Source organism: Panthera pardus, unplaced genomic scaffold (assembly GCF_024362965.1).
Source record: "Panthera pardus isolate Hobbes unplaced genomic scaffold, ASM2436296v1 HiC_scaffold_15, whole genome shotgun sequence".
Taxonomy (NCBI): Eukaryota; Metazoa; Chordata; class Mammalia; order Carnivora; family Felidae; genus Panthera; species Panthera pardus.
In genome coordinates, this window is record NW_026526710.1 from 62,696,315 (window position 1) to 62,721,063 (window position 24,749).

Below are 24,749 nucleotides of genomic sequence, written 5' to 3' on the forward strand. Positions count from 1 at the left end.
TCAAGAGCTTGGTCAAGAGTAAATTTGGGGGTCACAAATCTGTACTCACTGGAGGTCTTTCGGTAGAAAGGTACGGTGAGCCAAACAGCATTCCAGGAAGACCCACTGGTTAGGTTAGAGAGGAGGAGACCAGTATGAAATGTATTGCACCAACCCACCAAGCCAGCCTCCGTTTTAATCGATGCTCAAGACAAATGGGGTTTTATTTCTAAGAGGCAGCTGTAATGGAGAAAGCTGGAAAACCAGGTGGTCTGAAACCCACACCCAGCTCTCAGGTCTCACTGTAGCATCACTGTACGGCCAGCCGCCTCGTCCACTCAATTTCTTGCCTGAACTTCGGGAAGCTGCCAAACAGTTGGGTCTGACCTTCTTGGCTTTGCCTCTGCCTTTCTTTGAGCCAGAGAGACAAGCAGGGAGATGGGCCAGAGAGGCAGGGGTGGCAGGAAGAGGTTATGGGCCTGCACACGAACAAGCAGGGCACCTTAGTCAGACAGAAGTGACACGCCAGCTGAGAGCATGAGATCATAAGCAGCACCGCTTGGCAAAGCGAGAAAGAAAGCATGGTTTGCACTCTGGACCCTGGTCTAATCAGCTATGCAGTCTTGCTTAATAAGACTGTTTCCTCCTGCCGATCAAAATCCTAGCCATGCTTCAAAACCCACCTCAGCCACAGAGCTGCCCTCATTCTCCCACCCTCCATGCGGTCCCCCTTCTGAACATCTATACCAGTTTGCCACCTAATTTCAATGCTGTCTCGTATTTTCTTTTTCATCTTGTTTCAACGGACATTCACGCCTTCTCCCCGATGAGGGACTGTATTTCTTTTTTGAAAAATGTTTACTTATTTGAGAGAGAGAGAGGGTGGGAGAGGGGCAGCGAGAGAAGAAGAGAGAATCCCCAGAAGTCTCCACGCTCAGCAAGGAGCCTGACCCAGGGCTTGATCTCACAACCATGAGACCTGATATCAAGAGTTGGTCGCTTAACCAACTAAGCCACCCAGGTGCCCCAAGGGCATATTTTCCTTAAGGTCAGGTACCCTATCTTGTCCCAGACGTCCCCACAGCACCTAGCAGTGCGTTGAGCACATATAAAGAGCAGAATACACTGTGGCTGATTTGTTTAAGTGTTTGCAAAACACAGCAGTGGTTGTATTGCTTTCTTTTCTACACTGGGAAATCCGAGAGAAGCCGGCTTTAGCAAACTGATTTGAAAAGATCTAATTTCATGTAGACGGACAAATACTGATCTAGAAGTTGCTACTAGAGGGATGAGGCACTTGGGCAACTTACACCATCTCTCATGGAAGGATTAGACTAACTGATCTCGAACAGGCAGGGATGAAGGATTGTTCGGAGGGGCACAAAGGTACCTAAAACTATGTTCCCCTAGAGTTCAAGCCTTGCACTCTCTTGTCTTGTTTATGGGGCTCATTTGGCCTCCCCCTGCCTCCAGGCTTTATTTGGACCAAGTTACACTTCGGCCCAACCCTGTCTGAGTCATCATACTTTCTAAATAATTGCCCTGCGGTCTGAACTGATGTGCAGCCTTGAGGCTGACAGTAGCAGGCTAACGCTGCATGCTGCAAACACGTATTTTGCCATTTACTCCTACAGTGATGATGCCCAGTGCCTTTTAACTGTTTCTCTGTGTGTGCACGCACACATGTATGTGTTGTGGGCCTGCCTGAGGACCGTGCAAGCACTTGAGGGCCTGGACCGCCTCTGTAGAATGGGTCATAGAAGGGCAAGGTAGGGACACCAGGACTAAGACAGATGAAAAAGATGTGGGCTCAATTCCTAATTCTGGGGCTTAATCCTAGCCGTGCGATCCCGAGCCAGCCCCTTGACTTCTGATGCTGGGTTTTCTCGAATCTAAAGGGTTGTTGCAAAGATTAAAAATATGTGTGAGCACTTAGCACAGTGCCTGGCTTAGGAAAAATCAATAAATGGTAGGGAGGGTCGGGATGCCTCTGCGTATTCCCCCGAGGGGGCTTATAGCCTCGCTTCCATCCAGGCCACCCTAGGTCCAAACCCCGGCCTCAAGAGGCCTGCTGGAGGCACATTCAAGTGCAGTGAGGCTCTCTCCTCCTGAAAATAGAAGATCTGGATCCATACCAAAAAGGAGAGAGCTCAGGGGAAAAGCAAGCAATCATGCTCCTTAATGCCTTATCGAATCTGCCGAGCCCAGGACGTACCCGACACACAGATGGCACTTGATACAAATTTTTGGATGAATGACCAAATGAGTGAATTATCTGTTTATTGATTTGCAGGTCTCTCTGGAGTCCCTTCTCCACCTGTGGGTATGCCCTATGCTTAGTGAGCTACAGTCAGAAGAGTCCCAACAGAAACACATTCTTCATGTATTTAAAGGTCCCATCGCTGATGTTCGATAAAACTAGGGACGTCCACAGGAAGCGACAAGGCCTGGACTGGGAGCCCAGATTAAAGAGCGTTGGCTGGGTTGTCCGAAGATACCAGTGCTCTTTTCTGTTTTAATTAAAAGCAATAATTATTTTTTTTTCTAACTACAAAAGTAATTTGTGTCCATACTAGCAAAAAACTGGAAAGCGCAGAGAGGCTAGAACGAGACAATTTTAATCTTAATCTTATTGTAATATTCATTTACTCCAGGGTTTCTCTACACATAGATCCATTTCTATCAGAATGGAATCACACCAAAACCACCGTGTCCTTTTTTTGTGGAGCAATTCGCTTTGATCATTTTTTTTCCAAAGTGCTACATAGTCTCCGCAGAATTTATTTTTCTTTGGTCTAGAAAAGTACTTCATTTTTTAATTAGTTTTTCACACACACACACAGAATAAAAGCCACGGTCAAAATCACACAAACGGCAACAAAGAATAATAAATAGAATGCAAAGTAAAAGCCCCACCACCACCATCCCGTCACAGCCCCAGAGGTAACACTTAGAGGCCAATATTTTATAGCCGCTGGTGGTTGTTTAAAACCTGTAATCACAGCATATCACTCACCCACTTAAAATCTTCCAACAGCTTCACGTTCAGAGTAAATTCCAAGCCCCTCCCCACCCCCCAGGGTCTGCTCTTTAGGGCCTCCACTGCTCCACTGGCAGAATAAGACCCACACTCCACCTTCTCCAAGGTGGGCCAGCCCTGGCAGGGGGCAGCTACGCCAGGCATATGCCTGTCTCCAAAAGGCACTGCCTCTACATCTCCCTGGAAGCTGTGCTCTCCCTACAGGGGGAAACCGAGGCGCACTGAGTGGCAAACCATGCGAGAACAGGCCGCCTCTTGGGTCCCTTCTCTGTCCTGAGGCCTCTGCGATGAACAAAGGAGCCTTTCTCTGGCTCTCACATTCACCTTCATGTGGTGCAGGGTCACATGTGTGAGGACAAACTGACGAACGGCGTGGGTGACAGAGCCCAAGTTCTTCTTCATCTATAAAAATGGAATGAGCGGGCCGGTTCACCAAAATCCCCTCCAGCGCTACCTCTGTTCCAGACAAGCAAAACCATGGTCACCTAGGGGACCGCCGCCACAGATTGGCAGGGCCCTCAGGGCGGAGGCGGCCCCGGGGGAAGGGAAGTTCTCTGAGCTGGACTCTGGCTAGGTGGCACTTCTCAGTCTCATGGATGCTCAAGAACTCCATGAAGCAGGTCATTTGTACCCTGGTTTTACTCAACAAGAAAAAGGAGGCTCAAAAATCCTAGATAATATCCTCAATTCCCCACTGCCGGTAAGAGGCGCAGCCAGGAGCTAGAGCCAGTGGGTCCGATCCTCAGGCCTCTGTTATGCTCTGAGTATACTTTTTACTTTTTGTTTGTTTTGTTTTTTGAAGCACCTGTTAAAAGACCTTATTACAAACGCATGGAAATATTTTAGGCTTAACATGTTCTAATGCAAAACAGTAGAATCTTGAACAACACCAGTAGTTAGGCGTGCCAACCCCCCCATGAGGTCAAAAACCCACATATAACTTTTGATTCCCCAAAAAGCTTAACTAACAGCCTCCTGTTCCAAAAGTCTTAGCACTAATATAAACAGTTGATTACCAACGCTAAAATAAGCTAGGAAAAGAAAATGTTATTAGGAAAATCATCTTAAAAAATACCTTTACAGTGCTGTACTATATTTATCAAAACAAAAAAAAAAACAAACCCTGCCTATAAGTGCACCTGCACAGTTCAAACCTGTGTTCAAGGGCCACCATATAATATCCAACTCACTGGATTTTTGATATGCGATTCAGTCAACTATATATTCTATAGGATAAAAAAAATTCTTTTATTAAATTGACAAGACATGAGTTAATGAATTAGCACATTCCTAAAAACAGTACAGAATCCATACTCTGACCCCCATCTGTTATCGATGAATCATGGCCTAACATAACCCCCATTCTGTCTATAGCCAAGGCTCTGAAACTTGTGAGTTCGTCAGAACCTCCAGGAAGGCTCATTACACTACAGCTCACTGGGTCCATCCCTAGAGCTTCTGGTTCCGGGTATCTCAGTAGGGAAGGGCCTGATCATCTGCATTTCTCAGAGGTTCCCAGGAGATGCTGATGTTGCTGGTCTGAGGACCCCAGTGAGAGAACCTTCTTGCCCATCTAGCTCCTACTGGCTCAAGCGTTCAACTGTCCCGGCTGTAACTGCCACTGTTTGACTGTCACCACTTTGCTCCCGTGTTCAGGGTAGGCTGTCTATACCTACTTCTCCCGCTCTGGCTCCCAGCACAAGGGAGAGCTTGGCTTTCTGCCCCATTAGTTGGCTTTCTGCTCCACACCAGCTGGCAAAGGCTGAAAGAAAAGGCCTTCTAAGTAAGCATCCCAGCAGGGAGAATTCCCTATGATGAGCCCTTGGATCAGAGGAAAGGCTGTTCCCCTTTCAAAGCATAAGATCTTCCCTTTCCCCCATACATTGGGTGTCTATTAAGTACTTGCATCTACATACAATTGGTTTCTTCACTAACCTTTTTTTTTTTCAAAGCTTTGAATTCTTCAAGATGAAACACTCTTTTTTATCCCAAAATATAGCTTTTTCAGAACTTTTTCACAGACACACACACACACACACACGCACACACACGCACGCACCAACAGAATGCAACCAGGATTTTAAATAGTGGTTTCTGCACAGAAGTCCAAGAGCATACAGCTATGGCCGTGTTTCTCTGTTTGGCCTGATTTCTTGCTTGGAGTTGTCAGGTATAATCAAAGGATCGCTGCTTTGGGAATAAGGAGCTAAGTTTTGGGGTTCTTCACTTGATCCCCACTCCTTTTAGGGTTGCTAGTTGACGAGAATTGCTTAAAAATCAGTTTTTTTCTTAAGGGGGAGTGCAGTGTCCTTACTGAGAGTGTTTTAACTAGCAAGGAGGCACCCTGGAGCCGGGCTGGGGACCTGCTACACTGGACCCCTGTAAGGAGACAGATGGGCCTTTGAGGACCTCCATCTTGCCTTTCTGCCCACGTCTCCTGGGTGGTGCACGTGAGGCCATTCCAGCAGGGCAGCGATGACAAGGCCCTGCCACTGGACTACACAGGCAGGCGACCAGGATCCAGTCCCAGCTCCACCCCGAAGAAGAGTGTCCCTGGGTCACTTACTTGAGCTCCAGGATGATATTTGGTTGTGTATCTACAGGGGGATGGGCCCAGATGACCTCAGAAATCCACTGCAGCAATCCTGTTCTGTTAGCAAGAACAGGAAATGGTTTTGGCCAAATGCGCTAATGAATACGCTTTTGATGTGACAATACCTTGGCGTTTGTGAACTGTGCATGACCAGGGAGGAACGGTTGTTGTCCAAAAGCTGAAGAGCCCCACCTGCCAGGGCAGGACCTTGTGGAATCAAGGTGGGGGGCGCCCTCCTAGAGTCTGTCCCCCACCACCCCATGGGCCTGCTCTGACCACCACACTTCCTGCCCACGTGACTCCCTTCGGCACAGAGAGCGGAGTGAGAGAACATCCCTGCGTGGGCTGTGTGGGACAAAAAGAATCCTTTCCCTTTTCCTCCCCCTTCAGTCTGGACCTCACTGACACCCCCCTTTCTTGACATATACATATTAACTTAATATATATGTCGTTAAAAATTAATCACTGAATTGCGAACCTAAAATAAACTGAATCCTATGGCATGTAAATTATACTTTGATAAAGCAGTTAAAAACGTTCCTTAAAAATAATTGTTTAAATATAAAGGTTTTAGTTGATTTTTCTGCAATTCAGCTCTGAATCAAAACTAAGGGGATGCTGGTCCAGACACTTTTGAGATGATCTCACACACACACACACACACACACACACGCGCGCGCAGGACTAACGCAAATGTTCAGAACCCGGGCAGAACCTGAAAGGCATCCCGAGGTCAGCAACGGCAGGCATCTGAGTCAACGGACGGCTGCCGCTTCGGCAGCCAGAAAAATGATATTCCTTCGCCTTCAGGAAGCAGGGACCCTCCCAGATACCCCAAAGGGCATACAGTTCCCAATCTTCAGGGCGCTCTTGGCAGCATTTACTTTCTTTTTTTTTTTTTTTTTTTTTTAATTTTTTTTAACGTTTATTTATTTTTGAGACAGAGAGAGACAGAGCATGAATGGGGGAGGGTCAGAGAGAGGGAGACACAGAATCCGAAACAGACTCCGGGCTCTGAGCTGTCAGCACAGGGGCCCCATGCGGGGCTCGAACTCACAGACCGCGAGATCGTGACCTGAGCCGAAGTCGGCGCTCAACCGACTGAGCCACCCAGGCGCCCCCTAATGGGACATCGAAAGAGCAAAGGAGACCACACAATGAAGAAGCCACTAGAACCCCTTCCCAGCCCTGGCCTGGTCTCTCCGGGCCAGCAACCCCCAGGTTAGCCTTGCAACTGTGGATTTTGGCAGTGTTTCCACAGCATCCATCACATTTGAAGATTTTTACAGTCTGGGTATTTAATACACCTTACACTTAAACAGGGTAGAACAGACTTCAACTTGGCATCCTTTTTTTGTTGTTGTTGTTCTGAACTTCAAAAAGAAAATCTCCCATCTGACTATTTTTAAAATTCAGGAGACTTATACCTGTGAGACCTTGAAAATGTCTAAGTTACTTTTCTTCCTGCTGCTCTATTTTGTTTGGTCAAATCGAGCACTGCCAGTGGCAAGTTCTCTAATGATTGATTAGAGGGTGGGGTGTGGGTGGCTGGATTTTCTGGTGATGTTAGAGTGAGACAGCAATTTGTGATGAGCGAGTCAAGGAGGTGAACTACACCAGAGGCATGGCAGATGACTGAAGCCTCAGGCCGGGGGTGAGCGTGGGAAGCCAGGGACCCAAGCCAGGAAAAAATCAGATGCAGTGGGTTCATTTATTTTGACAAACCTTTTCTTTGTAATCATCTGTAATAAGACCACAGTATATTGTGCCGTGTGTATGATATATTCCGAGAAGGTAATGAAGTCTGGGGGACAGGCAGCATAACTCAGCTCCCAGCTAGTAAATCCTTGCTTAGAAGTAAGCTAAAGTCAGAGGTGCGCGCGTGTGTGTGTGTGTGTGTGTGTGTGTGTGCGTGTGTGTAAAAATTATGGAGCTGGTACATTAGCAAGGGCAAAAATTAGCCAAGTTCTACTACTGCATTGAGATTTAGAACATCAGAGTACAGTGACTACATTTTTCTGTAGAGATCTTTACAGCTATTTGAAATTATGAACCCATAATATGCAAATGCACAGGGCTAAGAAATACACATTCTTGGCAGAGACTGAAGATGTTATAATGTGTGCTGTAAACGGCAACGCATGTGTGTATAAAATCCATGCGCACATACTAACTGGTCGATTATCCCCTCTAAAACCACACATAAATTCTCTTGACAGGAATTGGAATTTTGCACACATCCCAAGAATGAACAGACTCTTAATGTGCTGTGTGTGTATGGATGGAGTATGAAAAAAAAAAAAAACAACAACAGAATGGGTCACTAGGCTAAGAGAGCTTTCTGAAACTCAAGCGTGGCCACGAAGGAACATGGGGCTATAGTTTCCTTTTGAACATGATATGATACTATTAGTCGTAGTTGATAATATTTATTAAGGTCTGGGCTCTGTGACAGCCACTATACCGGGTGTTTACCACTTCTGATCCCATTTAAGGAGGGAAGGAGAGAGAGAAAGAGAAGAGGAGACAAGGGTGTGTGTGTGTGTGTGTGTGTGTGTGTGTGTGTGTGTATACAGGCAAGCACATAGTCCTATTGAAAGGCTTTACCCTCTGTCAAATGGCTACAATGTAACAATTTACAATGGTGAAAATGTTACATTGTCCATGAGGCAGGCAAGAAGGGGAACTAGGTCATCCAGGTACTCGGTGGCCGGGGCAGGGTCCTAGTACAAAGATGTGTCCTTTTGTGGTGACACTACTTCAGACCTGCAGCCAAAATCTATGCAATGGCCATTCCTGAGCAAAGAGCAGAAAACTAGGCAACCGCAGTCCAGAATCTGAGAAAGAGGTAACAAATTCCCAAAATAGAATGTTGCTGAGTCAGGTCTGTGCAAATGCAGGGTCTTGAAAATTGTAAGGAAGGAAAAGAAAAGCCTTTAGTTAAACAATGGCTTTTAATGACTTCTGCAAATAGGTGCCGCTCAGCCAGGTGGCTCGGTCTGGTGCATCAGAATCTGTCATGAGAAATTTCTGGCAAAGCGACGAAGACAGAACACAGTGTGATTTAGTTTTCTATAATGTAAGCAGAAATGTTACTTTATCAGATAATTCACTTTTACAACGTTCCTCTCCACCCCCACCCCCCTCAAAAGCAGTTTAAGAAAATATCCAGGGCTCCAGGTAGACAAAGGCAAGCTCATACTCCCCAATCTTCCAATGGCTGGCAGGACAGCGAGGGGGGTTTCGCCCTCCGCTTTCTCTTCTGTACGACCCGGCCTGTGTACACAGTTTCTGAGTTTTGGAAACCAGCTGAAGTCTGATTTGGCAGATGATCTGCAGAATGGGTGCAAGCACATCTAACATCAGAGGGCAGCCAGAAATGGGAGGCACTTCCTTCCCTCGGGGAGCTTTCTATATTTTGCAAAGTAGAAGCAAGGAACCTGAGATGGACATCAGTTCATCCGCTGAGTTTTGAATCTAATAATGCTTCATCATGGCACAGATTCCTAAGTCACAGATACCAATGGTCAGGAAAATAACAGGCAGGCTTTTTTGTTCAAGTGGTTTGTATTTATTTGTAAATCAGTACTAGGTCAGAGAAACCTTGAGATTATAAAGATGGATATAAATCCTCTGGGGGAAGTTTATACAAACAGAGGCCTTGGAATGGGGTCCTTGAATCTCTCCAGAACATCTCACCACCTAACCATTACACAGAATTTCCTAGCCCCCAAATCCTTTCTTCTGTTTCTGTCCACGCATCACCCCAACAACGTGTATTGTTTGGCCCACATCACACAGAGGATAACAAGAGACGAATTCTCATCCTTGACGAATTCTCATGAACAACAAAGTCATGAGCAAGTGGTTCTCATAGAAGTTGAAATATAGAACCATCCATCTACAGAATTCTAAGACATGGGTAAATGCACACCTCTGGGATTTTAGTGACCTGGTATTCCTATGTGCTGGTAGTTGCATTTTTACAACAGTGTTTTAAGTAGCTCCCCAAAAAGCAATTTCCTAAAATGCCATAGGAAACAGATATTGGTCAATGAATAAAAAATCCTCCCAGTTGGAAAATACAAACCAAAACCACAATGAGATACCACCTTACACCTGTCAGAATGGCTAACGTGAACAACTCAGGCAACGACAGATGTTAGTGAGGATGCAGAGAGAGAGGAACCCTTTTGCACTGCTGGTGGGAATGCAAGCTGGTGCAGCCACTCCGGAAAACAGGATGGAGGTTCCTCAAAAAACTGAAAATAGGACTACCCTATGACCCAGCAATTGCACTACTAGGCATTTATCCAAGGGAGACAGGTGTGCTGTTTCGAAGGGACACACGCACCCCGATGTTTATAGCAGCACTATCGACAATAGCCAAAGTATGGAAAGAGCCCAAATGTCCATTGATGGATGAATGGATAAAGATGTGGTATATATATACAATGGAGTATTACTTGGCAATCAAAAAGAATGAAGTCTTGCCATTTGCAACTATGTGGATGGAACTGGAGGGTATTATGCTAAGTGAAATTAGCGAAAGACAAATATCATATGACTTCACTCATATGAGGACTTTAAGAGACAAAACAGATGAACATAAGGGAAGGGAAGCAAAAATAATATAAAAACAGGGAGGGGGACAAAACAGAAGAGACTCTTAAATATGGAGAACAAACAGAGGGTTGCTGGAGGGGTGGTGGGAGGGGGGCTGGGCTAAATGGGGAAGGGGCATTAAGGAATCTCTTCCTGAAATCCTTGTTGCACTAGATGCTAACTAACTTGGATGTAAATTAAAAAAATAAATGAAATAAAAAAATCCTCCCAGTTTGCTTCTAGACTGAAATACATGTTTCTAATCATTGATAGGAAGTGGTTTATTTCTTCCCAAATTCTTATTGTTTAATGCAAAGGTCAACAGGATGACATCCCCTGAAGCATACCAGAACTGAGCTAAAGCAGGTCAAACTAAACAATAAACAAACAAACAAACAAACTGGACAGAGGGCATAAACAGCTTGTGAGTTAAGATCTGCTGACCCTTAACTTGGGAGTTAACAGCTTGGGAGTTAAGCCTGACCCCCCCTTAACAAAATGGATTTCCTCCTGCGTCCTACCCAGGCCTTCCTGCCGAGGGGACACTTCTTCAACGAGCATGACACAGGTCATGTTGAAACTTACACCATCTCTTCACATCCCTCCCTGAATACTCTCCAGGAAACTCAGTGTCCATTTAAGTGAAGCGCAAGAATAGGGGTTCTGGAATCTGAACAGGTGGGCAGTGGCTGAGAGAGGCAGCGGAGAGGAATCAGGGACATGACGTCCCAAGCTGTGGTCAGAAAGCCTTGCTGCTCGTACACAGCCAGTCGGCCCAGAGCCCCCTCCTGGGCACCCTGTACCTCCCCCTCCCCCACCACCTGCCCAGCACATCGTAGGAACTCCAGAAACACGGGTTTAATACACGACTGTCGACAAGGCAACTAACTCATTTTCCAGAAAGTTCAATGCAAAAAATTGTCTATTCTCCTCTTAACCCTCAAACAGGTAAGCAACTTTATTCTTTGAAATTTTATTCTTTATTTTGCGAACAATAAATCAGCAAATTTAAAATGCTGTCAATGTGTCGATAGAAAACTCAAGGATTGCTTTCATAACAAAAATCAATGGGTAAAAACCAAGAGTATTATAGGGGTGCCTGGGTGGCTCAGTCGGTTGAGCATCTAACTTCGGCTCAGGTCATGATCTCATGGTTTGTGGGTTCGAGCCCCACGTCGGGCTCTGTGCTGACAGCTCAGAGCCTGGATCCTGCTTCGAATTCTGTGTCTCCCTCTCTCTCTGCCCCTCCCCCACTTATGCTCTGTCTCTATCAAAAATAAATAAATGTAAAAAAAAAATTTTTTTTTCAAACCAAGAGTATTATATAAGCAAAAGACTGGAAACATCTAAAATCTCTAACTCTAAGGGGCTGGTTCACTAAGTCAAGGAATACCCACACAGTGGAATCTATGTAGTGGAAACAAACAAGCAAAAAACAACGAAGAAGTTCTTTATAGTCGGAGAGTCAGATGTGCCCAAGATTTTGTGTTCAGTGGAAAATGTAAAGTGAAATATAGGGTGTGTGGTATGCTTCCATTTGGGTAAAAACCTTCAAAAATACAGACACACGTGTACGTATACCTGCACACGTGTATACATACTTTCTTGTATGTTCACAACGTGTCTTTATGCTGAAGAGACCAGTGACAGCAGTTGCCTCAAAGTAAGGGGACCAAGAGACGAGGAGAGAGAAAGATGTTTCGTTTTGAATACCCTTTTGTACCTTTTGAATGTTAAACCGTGTAAGTATTGACCTATTCGCAAAAATTAAATTAAAAATTCAAGGCAAACAATGTGTGGAAAAGTAATAAAAAATCTAGTTTAGGAAAACATACAAGAGAAATCCTCATTTAAAAAAATGGTTCACAGCAGCCTGTTGAGTCATCTGTAAACTGTGGAGGAGACGAAATCTGGGGAGGAAGCCCTGCGTGGCAGAAACGATGCCCCGGCAGCCGTGGCCACCTCCGCAGCCTTGACGGGCAACCGGGGGGCGCTGGGGCCTCTCTGACCCTCCGTCTCCTCATTTGTGAATGGAAGTGTTTGGACCAGCCCTTAAAGCAGGCAGGCCCCTTCCCCGTGTGGGAATCAGAGGTCTTCAGGTAGATACACCTAGTCACTTGACGAGCATCTAATTTAACAAGAAGAGACACTCCTTTAAAAAGAGAAAGAGAGTCTGTCTGTGGCAGGGCGATAAAAACCTCAAATCCCTCCTCGCCAGAGTGCAATAAAACCAATGTGTCTAACTTCGGGAGCTTAAAATACATTTGCGGACACACCCTTCCCTCCAAACACACCTGCTGCCTTTTTCCTCCCTCTTCCCACATCCTCTCTGGACAGGCCGAGTGCCCGTTGATGACAGAGCTGGAAGATTTCCTTTTTTGTTCTAATGTTTTCTGCGGGCCCCTCCCCTCTTTTATGCCTGCCATTCACAGCCATCTGGGATGACCCAGGAACAAGAAGACGCTTCAGGATTTAAAGACAATGAAAATACATCGCTTTTTACAAATAATTGTTAGCACTCGGCTCCCTCGGTCCCCAGAACATTCTTTTAAATAAAGGCAACGTAATGGTGGTGAGTGGATATTGGCCATTGCTAGAGAGGCTTAGTGTCTCTCTAAATTGTCCAGACAGAACTTTCTACGACATACTTGAAAATGTGGGGCCTGGACAATCTCTCTGCCGCCCAAACTTTCTCTCCAAGCCGCATCTCCAACCTCTTCCAAGTTAGGAAGTGGCTAAGTCTGTTTTCCATGGCTTTGTCTTAGGAAATGAGAGCCAAGAATGGTTCTTGGAGGTAATGCCAGCTCATTTTACAGATGGAGAAACTGAGGCCCGTACGGGTGGGAAGGCTCCCTCAGGCATACACAACACACCCGCCACTGGGCCAGGACAAAAGTCAGGCCCCGCAAGCCTTTGCTTCTTCCCTAAGGTACTGGCTTTCACTCGTTCCTGCCCAGAGGCCCAGCTGTCTTCCCCCGCCCTGCCCCGTAACACCAGCCCCCCCAGACCGGCCCACCTGACCTGGGCCCCAGGCTGACTGCGCTGACCCGGGGGACCGCTGAGCACCTGCAATGGGACAAGGGGCACAGGTAGAAATGGTGACACTTTGGATATATTGGGTTAAACTAAATGCATTTCCTTTTCACTTTTTACTTCTGCTTTCTTTTACTTTTTTTTTTTTTTTTTTAATGTGGCTACTGGGAAACTTAAAATGACATAGATGAGCCACGCTATATTTTTACCAGGCTGCCCCGCTCCAGGTCATGTGCTGTTACCCATTTAGCTCCCAGTCAGCAGAACTGACCTGCCCCATGTGCCACTCTCTGTGTGGCCAGTCTCTGTTCTAAAGACCAACTCATGCCCAGGAGTTGAGGAGTAAATAATGTGCCCCCCCCAGTGACATCTAGAACGAGCCTCTGAAGCCTCAGGGTGATTTTCGCAAGTGTATCTCCCCTTCCACGGAGGGATGCAGGGAGGGATTCTGGCACCCCTCCCGTGACATTGATTCTACCCTCATGAACAGTGGCTTCCCAATGGTCATCGGAGGAAGAAAACAGTCTTAGATGTTTGGGCGCCCCAATCCTCTGCCTTCCCTCCTCTCCCTTCAGGTTTGGAGTAGAATTCACAATCGCATGAATAACAGTGGCTTCCACGTTACACACGCCTCAGTCTTTGTCGGGAGTCCTGCCGCGTCTTTGTATCACGTCATCTCATTTCCCCATCCACCCCGTGAATCTGGCGTTCAACATTTTCTGGACGAGGAAACTAGAGCTTTGAGAGGTTATGCAACATGCCCAACGTGATCAGAAAAAGTGGCCAAGCCACAGGATTCAGGTCTGATCAGCTCCAAAACCCATGCTCCTCACCGTCCCTTAACTTCTTGAGGCCTCAGTGTCCCCACCTGCAGTACGGCCATGGAGGCAGGGTGGAGCTCTGTGACCCACAAGGGCCCATCCTCCCCGGAACTGGGTTCTGGGCTCATGAGGAGCCACCATTTTGAAGGGCCTCCAGCTCCTGGTGGAGCTACACCCCTCGTCCTGGGCTGACAGACTTGTTCTCTCAACTCTGAGGCTCCACACAGCCCGCTCTCCTACCTGGGTGCCCTCTCCCTCTTGTCTCCAGGGAATTAAGCATCTCTAGCCCCTTATATCAACACTCCACCTAAACATCACCTCCTCCAAAAACCCCCCAAAACTGGTAAGTCAGAGAAGTGCTTCTCGTGTTGCCCTTTCCCGCTTCCCAGGACGTGACTATCTTCCTCACCCCTTCACCCCCAGGGCCCTGCCCTCCCTTGTCAGCCAAACTCACTCCCCAAAGAGGCCCTGACATGGCCAGACAGGCCCAATCATGGTCTCTCCTCCCACAGGAAGGCTTCTGCATTTCCTTCATTCAGCAAAATATTTCCTGAGCACCTAGAGTGCAGTGGGCATTCTTCCAGGCCTTGGCAACATGGCGGTAATGGTGACAAAGCCCCCGGGCCCCTGAAGGAGCGAAGGTTGTCTCCAGACATTCATGCCCTAAACACACTAATCCAATGACGTGGGCTCATACTTCTCAAGATTGTCCTGCTATTTTTACTTTTAGGTCAAGGAATGATTAGTGAATGGGTACTGGGTTTGGTTTTTTGCAGGCATGTAATAGTTAAATCAAGTATGATACGTAATTTGAAGGAATGCTACACATCTATTAAAATATGTTTCTATAGAATATGATGGCGTTGGTAAATGTGATAGAATGCTCAGTAAGGAGATATGGTGATGTCTCTCTTCACACAGTGATGGAGAGAGATAAGGAGTGAGCAGTAACTTCCTAAGTGCTTTGGCCATGTGTTGGGGGTGGGGACCGTTTTCCTAATTTAAACCGTAGAAGGTAAAGCTCACTGAAATCTTCTCCGCCAGTGGGGAAATGTGGAAAATACATTTCTTCTAAATATCAGTGATTCATGGTGGGAATGGCTCAGACTCCCAAGAGAAGAAACCTTTCCGTTTATTAAGAGGTGGCATGAGGGGCACCGGGGTGGCTCAGTCGGCTAAACGTCCGACTTCGGCTCAGGCTGTGATCTTGCAGTTCGTGAGTTCCAGCCCCGCGTCGGGCTCTGTGCTGACAGCTCAGAGCCTGGAGCCTGCTTTGGATTCTGTGTCTCCCTCTCTCTCTGCCCACCCCTGCTCACACACTGTCGCGCTCTCTCTCTCTCAAAAATAAATAAACATTAAAAAAAAATAAGAAGAGATGGCATGAATTTGGAGCACCTGTGCAGCTCTGTCAGTTATGAGTCGGTCTCTTGATTTCGGTTCAGTTCATGATCTCATGGTTCCTGGGATTGAGCCCTGCATGGGGCTCTGCACTAACAACACAGGGCTAGCTTGGGATGCTCTGTCTCCCTCTCTCTCTGCCCCTCCCAGTTTGCACGCTCGCTCACACACTTTCTCTCTCTCTCTCTCTCTCTCTCTCTCTCAAAACAAATAAACATTTTTGAAAAAAGAGATGGCATGAGTTTTAAAAGTTTCAGAAAACCACATTTAATCTTAAGATACACTTATATGTGTGGGGGGGGGGGTGTGCGTGCACACACATGCGTGTGGGTTTTGGTGGGAACAGGAAAAAAGACTAGAAGGAAACGCACCAAAATTAGGGTGTTGTCACAGTTTTTGGTTTAAGTTTTACACGTTTCGATATTTTCCCAAGTGTCTATCGTGACTCTCATTGCTTTCATAATCAGAAAAGAAGCGGTAAACTGAACACTAATAGTTTTTTAATTTCCTCATGAATCTGTTTTTACAGGCACCATGTCAGTGGGGTTTGGGAATTTGGGAACCAGCAGGGTGCGAAACGCAAACGAAATCCCCCATTCCTGCAGGGCTGAGTGCACCCCTTGGCCCTGACGAGAAACCCTCCCTACATCCACGCTGGCAGCCAGCTGTCCACAGCTGTTCCGAGGAGATGGCGAATGAATGGAGCCGGTGGAAAAACACAACATTCCTGACTCTCCAAGGATGGCAGTATGCTTGGAACTCTCGCTCACCAAAGAAGTAAATAAACAGAGAGAGAGGTGGCAGCCAAGCCGGCCAGAGGAGCTCCAGGCCTGGAGGCGGCTCAGCTGCCAGGGCTCCGGACCCCTAACATACCATCGCAAAGAAGACCCCTCTGCCTGAGCCAGCCGGCCTTGTCGAGTCAGGGCTAACGCCAGGTGGCCGTGGCCCTCCCGGCCTGTGTCTCGTGAATGCCACCTTCCCTTCCTGCCACCATCAGAGTCTAGGGGAGCAAGTGTTTGTGCCCGTCGGCTGAAGAGATCAGAGGGCAGGGCCCCTGGATGGTTCATCTTCACAGACCCCTGGCACTCACTGGCAGGCCCACTCACCATCTTTCTCCTCGGGCACTGCTACATGCCAGGTGCTGTTCTGGGGCCAAGGACACAATGGGGAGCAAAACAGACCAGGTCCCTGCGCTCGTGGCGCTTACGTTCTAAAGGGAGAGACAAGCCAGAGACGAGAGGAAAATCAAGAGTATATCCGAGAGAGAGGTGGGTGCTATGAAGAATGTAAGACGGGGTGCTGTTTCAGCTGGGACCTGAATGACAAGGGGCGGGGCGGGGCGGGGCGGGGGATGGCGGGCAACTGGGGAAAGCTCTGAGGGAAGGACACGCCACATGAAAAGAAGAGTCAAGGAGAAACACATGGGCTTGATGTGTTCACAGAACAAAGAAGATCCAGCAGGGTGGAGTACAGGCAGTGGAGGGAGTCCCCGAGGCAGGCAGGGGCCGGACCCCAGGGTCCCCACAAGAGAGTAAGCAAAGGAGTGGCCCACCTGCCTGACAAAAGGAAACTCACTCTGCTTGATCTGTGAGGTCGGACTGGGCTTTGGCAGCTCCTAGAAAAAGACTCCATCGCTGTCTGTTGCTCCCAGCATCTCTGGCCGTGTGAAATGGCCAATCAGCTTGGCCCAGGGCTCTCAAAATGCCTGTGGAAACCAGGCTCTTCTCACGCACACCCCGATTCTCTGCCTCCTTGGCCTCCCCGTGCCAAGGCGTGCTGCTGGCGGCAATGAAGAAGCAAACCTGACCGCCCTCCACCCACCCACCAGTGCCCCCCAGCACTCGCTCAGCAAACATTTGCGGGGCCCAGGACTGGCGCCGGGTGCTGGGGGTGTGATGACGAGCAACACACAAGCCCCGCCCCCGAGACCCCCCTGCAAGTGATGTCCGGGGCCAGGCTCGGGAGGCACCACCCGCGGCCAGGGGCTGCCCGGCACCCACCTCTCCACGCAGGGCCCCCCGCTTGTCTTCTCTCCCTGGCAAAACCTGCCGCGAGCCCCTGAAATGGATCTGATGGGAGGATTAATTCACTGCAAGGGGCTGAACCGAGAGACAAGCTCAGTGCCTTGCTTGCTTCCTCCACCACCCACCCTCATTCTTCCCTCCACCAACCCAGGGGGAAAATATGCCCAGTGGCAGGGATGAGGTTGTAACCAGTGGCGTGACAGATACCGCTTCCCCGAAGACAAAAGAGGACTCAGGTGTTGGTCTGAAGAGGGTCAAGGCGAGGGGGACCACAGGGGTCCAGGGGAGGGGTGGGCAAGGAGGGAGAGTTTGCGCGCAAGCCCCACACCTCCCTGGCCAGCACCACACAGAAATGCTTCAGCTCATGGTCAGGGCGAACCGTATCTGCTACGTCGCTTTCAGAATCTCCCCGCGCGTAAAAATCATTATTACCGTTATTCAGAAAAGCCAAGTCCCCCACTTTTGCAGATTCTTAAGTTCTGCCCTGTGAGGTTTCTGGGGTAAGCCTCGTTTTGTGTAAAGGGGGGAGGGGGGCGGGGCCAGAGCCTGAGAAACAGTGCACACACTGGCTCTAGAAAATCTTTGTATCTTAAAACTCCCAGAGCAGCTGAGGTTCCAAGAGGCCCCACAGGACCCCTCCGTGCGGGTCAGAGTTCACAACAATACCACCATGCAGATGGGTGGTGGTTTTCTTCCAGTGAGGCACAGCTACCCTGGGGAGAAGTCACCACTGAGGATGGTTCCAGACCCTTGAGTCTCTTCTTCCCAGGAGGAGAGGAGGGGTTATAAATAGCCTGGACTCCTTCAGCCCTACACAGGCACAGATCCCACACCCCCGCCCCAGCCTCAGCCAGCTGGTCCCTCCTCCCCCAAGTTCCCACAGCCTGCTATAAGAGGGAGGAAACTGCTCACCCACTGCGGGGGTGGGGAACATCAGAGAGAGTGGCCTCCCATGAATTGTCACTGTAGCCCCACCACACCTCTGCACCCTTCTGCAATGGCAGTGCTTGGAGAGGGGTAGTGGGCAATATGTTCAGGCAGCCTCTTACACCCCAAGCACCTCCGGAAACCCTGAGCTGAAGGCCCAGAGTACGTTAATGCACTCCATGAAGTGTAGGAATAACACCCTCTCCTCTCTCTGCCTCAGCTTCCCCGTCCCTAAGACAGACAAACGGCTGGGCTGAACTGTGCACCTGCTGGGGATGGCCCTGACATTAGCATGCAATGAAAGTGAAAAGACACTGTCCAAATGTAACCCCGGACTGTCATTATGATGCCCGGTCTTGGTCTCATCTACAGGAGCCCCAGTCACAGCTGGGGAGACACTGGTTCTTATCTGCTCACGAGAGCAGAAGAATTCTACTCGGTAGCATTGTGTGAGCCTTGAATTCCTGATACTGCATGCCCTTGAAAGCAATAAAACTTACAAAATATTCTCTCTCACAAGTCACTTCTGACTGATACAGATCGACAAAGGCCGCACCCAGACCTATTTTGATTTAATATGGTTCTGCTGGATGTACATGACAATATATATCGAAGGATGAGCATTGCCCTAGAATAGTTTGATTTGGGAGGGGAAGCTCTCTCAACAATCAGTCTGTTTACCATTCAAATCCTTCCCACTCATACACACTGCTAAGAAACAAGTGGCTAAAATCTAAGTGGCCAACTCCCAGTTCTTTTTAATTAAGACACTTTGTTTGCTCAATAAAATACGGCGTAAAAAACATTTACTAAAAACCCACTCATTGATGTCTAATAGCTGTGTCAAACACTCATAACAACATTTATTCCAACACCCCCAGATAATAGCCCATCTTTCTCATTTGGTATCCACAACAGCACAACATTTGTGTCCAAGTGTAATTGATCCAGAATTGGGCTCCCTTTCAAAAATATCTGTAAAACCTAATTACCAGGAAAACAGAGTTCTGGCATCCTACGGAAAGAGGGTGCTTCACAATGAGACAAGCTGCAAACTCATCTTGGCCAATCAAGCTGCATTATGTTACCAGAGGAGTTTGAGGAATTTGGGGTGATGAGGGAGCAGGAAAAGTTGGAATAGAGTCAGACTGGAATCTTCAGTGATAGTCCTGATTTTTTTTTTTTCTTTTTTGAGCCAAGGGCAGAGGACAGGAAATATATACCACATTCGCTGGCAAACATGGATGCAGAAAGTACCAGACAATGAGCCCACGATCGGCTTGGGGTGTGGGGTGGCATTTCTGATCTCAGGCCCTACAAGGCCTTCCTTGCCCAAGGAACTCTCTCCACCCTGGTCTGGGAGGCTGATGTCATTTCTAGTCTCCCGGGGTTTCTAACCGCTGTGACAGGTCACTTTCCCTTGGGCCTGAGTCTGCTCATCTGTAAAATGAATGTTCCTCATATCTCTAGGACATCTTTCGGCTTCAAAATTCTGTGACCTTTTTTAAAGCAAAGGGCACGCTTTCTGCTCAGGGACTCGGTGGGGTTAGGGGACTAGGGAGCGGCGGCAGGAATGAAGGACTCAGTGTTTCCAACCACCTCTCACGCAGTTCTGTGCAGACTTGCACCAGGTGGGTATCAAACCCACTCCGGGGATAAAGATTCCTTTCAGCCCAGGCCGGACCTCCCCGGGTGGTTCTAACCTCGATGCCCTGGATTCGACAACCGGCCAATGAGGAAGCCGGCCAAACCGCTGGACTTCTCTCCCAGAGCCTCTCTCCCAGAGCGGACCAGGGCACATCTTCCTCTTCGGAGGGGTGCTCTGTTCCCACCTTCATCCTCTTTGTGTCTCAGAGACCCCAGACATCCCAGCCCGAGCCTTGCCAAGGATGCAGTGAAGCTCCCCAGGCAGAGAGCACACACAACCGACTCCGGGCTCCCTTCGGCCCTGGACCCTCCTCGCCTACGTTTGGGTAGGAACCTCCACAGCTGGTTTCAAAGGAAAGGAGAGTTGCGGCTGCTTTGCCTTTTCTTTGGCTCCTCCTAAAGAAACAGACAAGCAGCCCGAGTAACAAAGCAGCACAGCGGCCAGAGACGATTCGATCTCAAAGGAGCAAGAGATACGCACGCCAGGAGCGAAGACGAGCGCGGTTCCTAGGAGGAGACCCCGCGCTGCCCCGTGTGGGCGACAGGTAGCGGGCTGGCCTCAGTCTAACTTTCCCGAGGCACCGAGGCACCGCGCGCGTGAGCCCATTTCGCGAGGCTTCCCAAAGGACAGCCGCGGGAGCCCCGAGGTCCCCACAAGGTCGCCCCCCCGGGCAGGGACGGCCACGAAGCCCGGGAGCCGCGTCGCGAGATGCGGGATCCCGGACTTTCCAGCCCCCTTTCTCGTCTTCAAGATGAGACAGTGTGAGGTGCGGGTGCCGAAGTCTCAGGAAACCGTCACTCTCCAAAATGCTCCGGCGCCTTCCCGGCAGAAGTGCGGTAAAACTTTTGGCAGGAACCACCTGTGGCTGCCGACGGGCCCGCCCTGTCCCGGCCCGGAGGCGCCGCCGAGCCCCGGGCCGCACGCGTCCGCAGAAGTTCCCCTCCAGCCCCGCGCGCCACTTCGCTCCGGGCCGCGGTGCCAGCCAGGAGGCGCGGCGCCCGCTCGCTGGCTCGCTCTCCGCTGGCTCTCCCCTCCTCCCTCCCTCCTCCTCCCGCCTCCTCTCGTTGCATGGCTGCCGCACGGAGCCCCTGAATAGCCACCGCAGCCCCCCGCCTCCTGCCCGCCGCGCTGGGGGCGCCCCTGCCCCCGCCGGCGCCCCGGGGCGCGCGGACCGCCGGCCTCCTAGCAACAGCCCCGACACGGCTTGCCGGCGTCGGCGATGCGGAGCCACCCTCCGGGAGCCCCGCGACCCCCTGACCCGCCTCGGCGGCCGAGGTGCGGGAGAGACCGTGACCCTCGCCGCCGGTGCCCGAGCCCGGCGCGCGAAGCCACTCACCTCTGCGCGCCGCCAGCCCCGCGCGCCTGCCGCACTTGGCGCCGGGCCGCGGTCCTCGCGTCCTCCGTCGCCGCCGCCGCGGTCCGTCCGTGCCTGTGCGCCCGAGCAGCGCGGGCCGCGCGCTGTCAGAGTCTCGTGGCGGGGCTGCGCCGGCGGGTGTGGAGCCGAGCGGCGGCGGCGGCGGCGGCGGCGGCGGCGGCGGGCGCGCGGGCAGCTCCTCCCTCCCCGCGCCGCGCCTCCGCCCTCCTCGCGCCCCGCCTCCCGCGCCGCGGCTGTCAGCCCCGCGCCCCGCGCCCGGCGCCCGCGCGGCCCGCGCTACCCGCTCGGGGGGCGCACGGGGCTAAAGGGCCCGGATGTCTACGGTCGCCTCTCCGCGCGCCCGCCCCCTCCGCGGCGCCCCCTCCCCGCCTGCCACACTTGCACTTGCTGCGCCCCGACCTCCTCCCCGGCTCCGCGGAATTTCTATTTTGACAGGAACTGTGGCGGTGGGCGGCGCGGCGGGGGACGCCCCGGACCCGCGGAGGCGGCGGGCGGCTGGCAGGACCCCGGCGCGGGGGCGGAGTGGGGGGCCAGGCAGAGCCACCATCCGCTCGGGGCTTTTTTTCTTTCTTTCCTTTTTTCTCTTTGCCTCCTCCAGGATTTAAAGGGACAGCCCCGGCCGAGGCGAGGGGCCAGGCGGCCGCCGTTTCTCCGGTCTCCAGACGCCCTCTGCGGCCCGGCCGGACCCGCCCGCACCCGGAGCGCAGGCTCCCGACCGCCGGGTATTTTTAGGTCCACACCCGGCCCGGGGCAGCGGTGCGGCGGAGCTTGGCTCGCCCGCCCCGGCGCACGGCTATTTTTACGGAGTCCGGTTGGGGGAGGAAATAAAACAACTCAGCAACTGCTTTCCCATTCGAAAGTAGGGAGTAAAGAGTGGGGGCGAGAAGTTTCCCAAATGCTCTCGGAATTCCAGCGAGTCAGAAAGATACCTCTCCGACACGAGCAACTACGGGCTTGCTCCATTTCAGGGCGCCCAAATCCCGGCGGGAAGCCCCGCCCCAGAGACCGCTCGGGCGCGGGGTCTCCCACCCCTCGCCGGGCGGAGTCCCCGCACCCCTCACCCCGCTCGCCAGGGACCCGCCAGCGGCCACCGGTCACTCCCCTGGACGGCCTTAGAAGGCGGCCTTCCAGAGCATCCAATCGCCCAGCAACGCAGCCAAGGGACGGTTCCGTGGAGCGCTTAGCTCCGCCCCGTCCCGCCAAGCCCCGCCCCCGCTGTTACAGCCCGGGCGGGAGAGTCTAGGTGGGTCGCGCCGCGCGGAGCACTGACAGACAGCGCTAAGGACCCATCCCAGGGAAGAGGCAGGAGGTCTCCGCCCGCGAGCGACGGCGGGAGCGGTTGCAGGCGAGGCCGCGCTCGGCCAGACGTTCTGGACACCAGCGGGCCGGGACACGCAGGGACTGGCTTTTCTCTCTGCATATTTGCCACTCACCCCTCCGCCCTCTCGGCGGACTTCGGACCCCTTGCCCGCCCTCGGATGTCAGCGGGTTCTCTCAAGGGCTCCTCCATCAGACGCGGGCAAGTTGGCGGTCCTCAAGTTCCTGCAGGGGCTGAGCTTTCCTGGATCGAGAGGGGCGGCCAGGACGGTCGAGAAAGCGAATCCCTCCCTCCCGTGCCTATTCTGGCCATTGGCTAATGAAAGAGCAGTAGAGCTGTTGCTGTCTGGGCAATGTCTTTTAACGTTGGAGATACTCGATGGCGTCCTTTACAGCAGTCACAAAAATGTGTGGACCTCTGGCTCGGCACTTCTTCCCAGTGTCGCTCATTGGCATTTTTTATCGCTTCATTCATTCGTGTAATAAATGCACATTGTAAGGCACCACGTTGGGATAGCGAAGACAGGAGAAACACTCTGGAATAGGATGTGACAGTGGACAGCTAGGTACAAACATGAAAGGGGAATCTGGAACATAGGGTTTTGCATGTCGTCTTCCACTTGCTAGAGACGCCTGGCTTTTCCTGCAAAGTAAATTATCATTCATTCAGTAGTTTGAACAACCACCTTACCCAAACTGTTCAAAGGTTCGTAAGAACTCCAGGGAAGTCCGTCCCAGAAACTTAAGAGATTTTTAGATTCAGGATATCAGGCTTCCAAGTTGCTAGAGCTTTCAGTGGCAAAATCATACCCTTGCTTCGAGCCCTAGGAGCCATTGCCCTCCCAAATTAGGTTGTCTCTCTCTTCTCCTTTCATTAAAGGGTGTTCAGCAATTTGGAGTTCTGCTGACCCAGCGGATACTGTGAAGCTTCTAAGCCAGAAGCATGGGGTTGCATTTGGGGAGTACCGGGAGGATCTAAGCCCTGGAATGGCAAGGCACTAACAGATGATGGGACTGCAGTTCTGGGGCTGAGGGCAGCTAGCGCCATGGAAAGGGTGTTTTGTTTGAGAAAAGAATTTTCTACCAAATTAGAAATGTCTCTAAATTGGAAAGATTTTGCCACAAGGGTTTGAGCTCCTTCCCCAGCTTGGTGTCCTCAGTGCCTAACACACTTAACACCTAATAGGTGCTCACTAAAAGATTAATAAACCGGGGCGCCTGGGTGGCTCAGTTGGTTGAGCGTCTGACTTCGGCTCAGGTCATGATCTCGCTGTCTGTGAGTTCGAGCCCCACGACGGGCTCTGTGCTGACAGCTCAGAGCCTGGAGCCTGTTTCAGATGCTGTGTCTCCCTCTCTCTCTGCCCCTCCCCTGTTCATGCTCTGTCTCTCTTTGTCAACAATAAATAAACATTAAAACATTTTTAAAAAATTAAAAAGCCAAATGAATGAAAAGTCCTTTTAGAATGGTGAAGGTGTAGTAACACATAAGGACAGAGATCCAGAGAACTCTGTAAGACTCATTTGCAATATCCTTGTTGGTAGGTAACTGCATCAGTAAACCTGACCATAGGTAGTAGGATTTACTGGCTCCTGCCAGACTCATCTACTTAGCCATGAAACATAGAAAGGCATATCATTCATGTCCTCGTGCCTCTGCTTCCCAATCCATAAAAAGGGTATAATAATGGGAAGTTTCCACCCCATCGAGACGCTGAGATGACCAACGAGAAAGGCTGAGAGCAAGTATTGCCAATGGACAACACTCCTTTTTTTTTTTATTTATTTATTTGTTTTTTAATTTTTTATGGACAACACTCCTTAAGGGGCGTATTGAGCACCTTGGAGTACTTTGTAAATTATCAGTATTAGTTATTAGAATAAATTGTACAGAGATTGTCAGGGAATCGGGTTCAAAACTTTACCTGTGTCCCAAGGATGGGAAAAGGCTGATTCCAGAGAAGGGGAAAAGAAGGGAATTAACTTTTACAG

At 50.4% G+C, this 24,749-nt stretch overlaps 1 protein-coding gene across 2 annotated transcripts in view; it reads right to left on the minus strand.

Annotated features, from left to right (window-relative positions):
• ZBTB7C (zinc finger and BTB domain containing 7C) overlaps window positions 1-21,759 on the minus strand; it is a 351,048-nt gene extending 329,289 nt beyond the window's left edge. The window contains exon 1 of one of the 2 annotated variants that reach the window (XM_053902677.1): window positions 21,405-21,759. The gene's annotated coding sequence lies outside the window, so the exon portion shown is untranslated. The remainder of the gene's footprint in view (window positions 1-21,404) is intronic. The other variant, XM_053902675.1, reaches the window with a different exon arrangement.
• Window positions 21,760-24,749: the final 2,990 nt, after the last annotated feature.